This window comes from Apium graveolens, chromosome 7, assembly GCF_009905375.1.
Source record: "Apium graveolens cultivar Ventura chromosome 7, ASM990537v1, whole genome shotgun sequence".
Lineage (NCBI taxonomy): Eukaryota > Viridiplantae > Streptophyta > Magnoliopsida > Apiales > Apiaceae > Apium > Apium graveolens.
Window position 1 is genome coordinate 101,405,651 of NC_133653.1, and position 6,905 is coordinate 101,412,555.

A 6,905-nucleotide genomic window follows, 5' to 3' on the forward strand; every position below is an offset into this window, starting at 1 on the left:
TTAATTTGGATTGAGGTTTCATAGTGACGCTCTGACCCCGGATTTGGGGGCGTTACAGTATTCGTACAACGAAAGTTGGCATTTACTAGTTTCGTGTTATCTGAATAGCGTTATCACCATTGCATGCTAAAGTTTAGAACAAAAAGGCTATTGAATTAAGTATTTAATGAAGTTAGAATCCCATGTTTGTGTTATATAAGTAAATCAACCTTTTAATCTCTTAGTTAATTGCATGTTAGTTAATATTGTAGTTATAAACACTCTCAACTTGTTATTATCTTAGCATTGAATAATAATCATACCATTGTTGCATAAGTACATTGATTAAAATTAACCTAAACCAGTCTCTGTGGGAACGAACTAGAATTAATTCTATATTACTTGCGACCGCGTATACTTGCGTGAATATTAGTGCGTGTTTTCGTCCTAACACCAACCCATTAAAATTTATGTCAGCACCCATCATCCTCCTTTTTGTTAGTTCAATACTCTTCTTTATTAGTAGTTGTCACATAATACATACAATATATACACACAAAACTAATAAGCTACTTCTTCATTCTTCTATCACTGATTCATCATAATTAAATATAAAATTACTCAATATTTATCATAAATCATCGATTTACACAAATTGTTCACCAACTATTTGGAAATTAAACTGAAATCACCATTTTATATTACAAAAATTACTGAAATACCGGGTAAAAGCTAAAATCATCAATTTATCTTACATGAATCACTAATTTGTGCTATAAAAACACTAATTTATATTGTAAAAATTAATAAAAATTGATACATAGTTACTATATATTAAACACAATCATTATAACACTATCAACTATCTCACCGTCATCACCTTGAATCAGTTCATCACAGCTATAATATCAAACATAAATCACTAACTTTAACTATTAATACAATGATTACTATGTGTAGAGAGAGGTGAGAAAAAGAGAAAGGTCATCGAAAAATAAAAGTTTAGAGAACATGAAGGGAGGAATATATGGGGTAAATGGAGAGGAATGATTATGGATGTCGGTGGCGATGAGGGGGTGGTGGTGGTGGAGGCGATAACGGAGGATGGTGATGGTGGTGGTAGGGGTGGGGTGATAAGGTAAGTTGAAGTGTGTGGTTTTGGGGGAAGAGTCGAGGTGGAATACATTGAATCGAAAGGAAGGTGGGTGGATAGTACTAAATAAGGGTGTTTTTTGTTTTTATTTTAAGGTCGATTTCTATTTGATCAATTGCCTTTATATATATTATTTTTATGTTCATTAATCAACGCGACATAAATTTACGTGTGTATGAAAATGGCTGTTTGATATGTATTTCTTGTATAATACGGACATAGAATTTTTGTAAATGGTAATTAAACATGTGTTTGCAGATTTTTTTTAAATAAAAAATTTACTTAGAGAAGAAAGGTCCTACGCCATTACATTTCTCAAAACATCTCCTCAAGTTGCATTTATTTTTTCAATATATGTTGTTTGACACCTTATTTAATAAAATTGTGTCAGAGAGTGTCCACACCCTTATTTTACTAACTTCTTAATTGTTTATTTCAGAATGCTATCATCTCAACAGCTAGGCATTTAATTGTATAGCTATTTTTTAAAGTTTTTTTTATAGTCACTCTGTCCCTCTCATTTCTTTACATTTCGGAAAGAGTGTGCGACATGTATTTTAAGGTGCATATTAAGTATTATTCCGTAACTTATTTTTAAAATTATTTTTAATATAACAATTACATGGTTCAATTTATATTCAGAAAAAGAAAATTATAAAAATAAGTTACGGAACTATACTTTATATGTACTTTAAAATGCGTGTCGGATACTCTCTCCGAAATGTAAAGAATTGAGAGGGACGAAGGGAGTATATATCATCGTAGTGATCTATATATAAAAATATATGATGTTGCATGAAAATATATAATATTTTTTTATTTGAATAATTAATTATTCTATATAATCTTATATCATATACATACCAATAATTGTTGTCTTGTATTGGTGATTTTAGTCGAAGAGTAATTAATAAAAATATCATATCAATATTGAGCAAATATGTATTATATATTTTATTTTCCTTATAATTTTCTTATAAGTGTATACATGATCATTAGATATCATAAATTTGATTTATATTTTTTCTTATAATTGTATACATGATCATTAGATTTTATTAACCATTTTTTATATGTAATCTCGTAAATTTTAATATAACCTTTACTTTAAAAAATATAACATCGTTAATTAAATACATGTTATGTGTTATAAAACTCATCTATCTGTTATGGATAAAAAACTAGGGTGTATTTATTGCTTGGATTCGTGAGCTTCAAGATTCTATTTGACTGCTCTCTTGTTTCGTGATTCAATCTGCCTTCACAAGATGCCTACGTACCTTGCTGTATGCTAAGGATCAAGTCAAAAAATGTAGTTCTGATTTGTGGGGTGAGACCGCTTATATAGGCACGAGATGCCCTTGAATTGGATAAGTATAAGGAGACTTGGTGGGCAAGTCTCAAATTTAGAATGGGCTTTGGAGTCCTGGAACATAGGAATTTGATTCCTTATTCTATGAGGTTTATTGGAGGCCAATCCCCAAGGAATTACACTCTTACTTAGACTTTACTTGTCAGCTGATTTTACCCGTTTTAATTAATTACGAAATTAATTAATGTTCAGGGCTTTGGGCCTCATTTGTAGATCAGAACGGGTGTAATTAATATGATATTAATTACGCAATCATGGTTTATATTATCCTCTATCATTTTCCCCCCAACTTCTAGGAAATTGCGCAAGATTTTGTAGAAGTTAAGTTCCTTTATTTCCTTACTGGGTGTGGTTTTTTAACGCAAAGTATGGAGCGACCTACACATTCACAACGATTCGCTTTACCCGAGGCTCCAAAATATTTCCTGGGTTTTTCATATTTCCCTTTATTTTCTAGAATTTTCCTTAATTTTCAGGATTTTTCCCTAATTTTCGAGATTTTCCCTTAATTTTCAGGATTTTCCCTTAATTTTCAGGATTTTTCCTTAATTTTCGACCAGGATACATCACTAATCGACCAGGATTCCTAATCGATTTTGACTAGGATTTTGGTCGATTTATAGCCAATTTTGACACTCTGATTGAATAAATGTTCGACCAGGATTCTGGCCCCTTTCGACCAGGATTCTGGTCGACTTTTGGGACATCCTGACATCCTTGTCGAATGAAAATTTGACCAGGATTCTCCCCCTTTCGACCAGGATTCTCATCAACTTATGGACCTTTCTAACACCCTTGTCGAACGGAAATTTGACCAGGATTCTGCCTTTATCTACCAAGGCTCTGATCGACTTTTAGTCTTTTTGACCACTCTTATCGAATAAAAATTCGACCAGGATTCTGCCCCCAATCAACCAGGACTCTCATCGATTTATGGGCCTTATAACACCTAGACCTGGCAAAATATGGTTTGGACCAGTTTTTGTTTATTAATATGGATTTGGACTGGTTTTTGAACCAAAACCATATATAAACCATATTGTTTGAAATATGGTTCTAATTTAGTTTAGTTTTATATGGTTATGGATCAAAATATGGATATCCATATTTGTGTCAATTTTTTTAAAAATATACATAGAACTATGTAAAATAGATAATAATTAATTGAAATTGTTTCCATTAGTGGGCTCGACTCTGGAGCTTCTTGACATAATTACTTTACTTCCAGGGATGTAGAAGTGAATCAATTAAACGAATATTTAAACTTTTTGGAATCAATCACTCAGGCTAAATCATTTAAATAATAATTAGGAACAATTAAAAAAATAATTAGAAACAATAGTTGCAACATGTAATCCCAAGTTTACAAACTAAATAAAATTTGTAATGGCAATAGCAATTAGAAAAATATAAGAGCAAAGCCACTACATCATGTTTACAAATCTAATTTGAAAAGGCTTCAACTCCAGATTCAACTTTAGAAACCTTTAAAATCCTCATGCTTCATTAATTTCTCGACCATCTTTCTCATTTAATTCCCCAGGTTCATCATGTACATAAAACACAAGTGGTAAGCATACAATATTAAGGACAAGAAACACATTCAATATTATAGCTAACCTGTTGCTTATATACCCAAATAAGAACCAGGCTAGTCCGTCCTTAAAGTATGATTAGTGCAACAAAAAAAAAGCATATTTTGATGTATAAAATAGCATGACAGGGAAATATAAGAAAACTGTAACTTTTAGGTATAAAATTATTTCTATTTTCCAAGCACCAGCTAAACTGCTTATGAATTTACCTCTTAACAAATTGCCACCTCAATCATACATTAATTTATATGGTTAAATATCAAAGTGGTCACTTAACTGAAGGTCATATATCAATTTCATCATCAAACTTAACGGGATATCATTTGAATCACTTAAGTCATAATAAATATCAAACGGATACCTCAAAATAGGTGTTCGAGAATTTAAAATTATTTTTATGAAGTTATATATATATTTCTTGAATTTTATTATAACCAAATGAAAAATTATGAATTTCTAGTATTTTAGATGACATAGTGAGATTTTTAAAAATTTATCTACTAATTATTTTTATTTAAATAAAAAAATATAACTAAAAAATTAAAAATAAATAGTAGATCAATTTTTATAAATCTTACTATATTATCGAAAATACTAGAATTCATACATTTTAATTTGGTTGTAATAGGTTTCAAGAAAAATGTATAGAACTTCATAAAAATAATTTTTAATTATCAAGCACATATTTTGAGGTATTCGTTTGATATTTATTATCAATTTAGTGATTCAAATGATACCCCGCTAAGTTTGATGATGAAACTGGTATATGGCTTTCAGTTGAGTGACCACTTTGATATTTAACCCTTAATTTATACTATATTCTTCCAGGCAATTTTCTTAAATTAAGTAAGAAGCAATATGGACCTTTTAGGATATAGAAAGTTACTGGTCTAGTTAAGTTCACCACAAAATTAGCAGTCTATAATCAATTCTTTATTAGTTATTGGTCAGATCTTTACTAGTAGTATGATGAGCAGAGACTAAAGCAGTACTTAAGCAAAAATCTATAGATAGTCTAAGCATCCAGACAACAACATTACCAAAGAATTTTGATCCAGGCAGTAGAACATCAAGTTTCCGGAGTCTGCATAGTAAGGACAAGCTTCTCAACATCGCCAATGGAATCTTCTGTACCACTTTCTTCATATTCAAAAACTATAATATTTACATTATAAATAATTAATGATTTCAGAGAATTTCTAGATTGTAAATTGATAATGTTGTGTCTATTGTATTAGTACTGCTGCCGGCAGGGTATTTAGTATTATCAATTGATAAAAAATAAAGATTTATGGAATAATTAACTTTACCTTTAGACCCATACAACCAACCACGGGTGTATAACAAAACCTCTGCATTATTCGGTGTGATAGAACCACGATACTTACTAATAATTTGACTTTCGATACTAAAAGGAGACTCGGAAGCAACGGTAGTTATCGGCATGCTTAAAATATCTCGTGCCATAATGGATAAAATGGGGTATTTGCTCTAATTTGATCTCCAAAAGGAACTATTTTCACTATAGCATCCAACTTACTTTCTTTCAAGTACAAATCAAGTTGCGATTTAGTTTTATTTTGTGAGTCATTTTGACAAAAAATTGATTCAAACTCCTACAAAATTTAAAAAAAGTTAGCACAATAATAAAAGCGCATATACAAGTGTATAAAATATAAACTAAGATCAAAGGAAAGTTCTTACTTCTATATCATCCATTGCTTCATCATGATCTTCGTGAATGACTCTTGAACAAGAAGTGATGGTTGTAGAAGATATTCTTGATATTCGATAATAATCCAAGTAAAGCTCTTCCATCTTCTCATAGATATGTCTAACTTTTTCAGAATAATTTGTGGGTTAGATCTTTCGAAATACATACTCCACAAACTTCAACTTATAGCGAGGATCTAATATTACAGCAAATGACAAAATCAAGCTATAATTTTCCCAATACTTCCTAAACTTTTCATTCATTTCAAAAGTCGTTTCATATAAAATACTACTCTCATCTTGCATTTCCGTGCTAATAAGTGACTGTATCTTGTACACTCCATGAAAATAAAGATTATAAGTTGGATATTAACTTCCCGAGAACAAAACCGTGATATCATAGAAAGGCTTTAAAAATTGACAAATTTTATGAACTTTGGCCCATTCTTTATCTATTAAATAACCCACATTTTTTACTACTAATTCATACTGAGATAAAGCAATCTTGTATTGCAATGCACTCTCAAGCATGACATAAGTAGAGTTTCATCTTGTTGGAACATCTTGAGAAAGCTTCTTCTTGCAATTATTTGAAACTTGACTAACAAACTTTGGCAATTTTATCATCCTTGCCTTTGCTCCTCTAACATATTTTACCATTTCTCTAACTTTACTTACTCAATCATCTACTAATTAAGGCCACTTTGAACAATCAAATTCAAGATGTGTACACCACAACGCACATAAAAATAATCTCTATCACAAAGCAAGACACCATTCATATTCAAATGACTTTTCAAAATCTCTACAAAAGAATTATTTGTAGAAGTATTGTCAAGAGTTAATGAAAACACCTTTCTCTCAATTCCCCACTCTTTAAGCAAACAAATAAATTTTTCTGCAAATAATTGTCTTATATGTGGTGGATGCATAAATCTTAAATTTAAGATCCTTGACTGCAAAATCCAATTTTCATCCACATAATGTGCAGTAAGAGATAAGTACCCATCCATGGTTGATGAATACCACAAATCAGATGTAAGACATATTCTCCCAGATAAAGACTCTAACTCTTGTTTCATTTTTCTCTTTT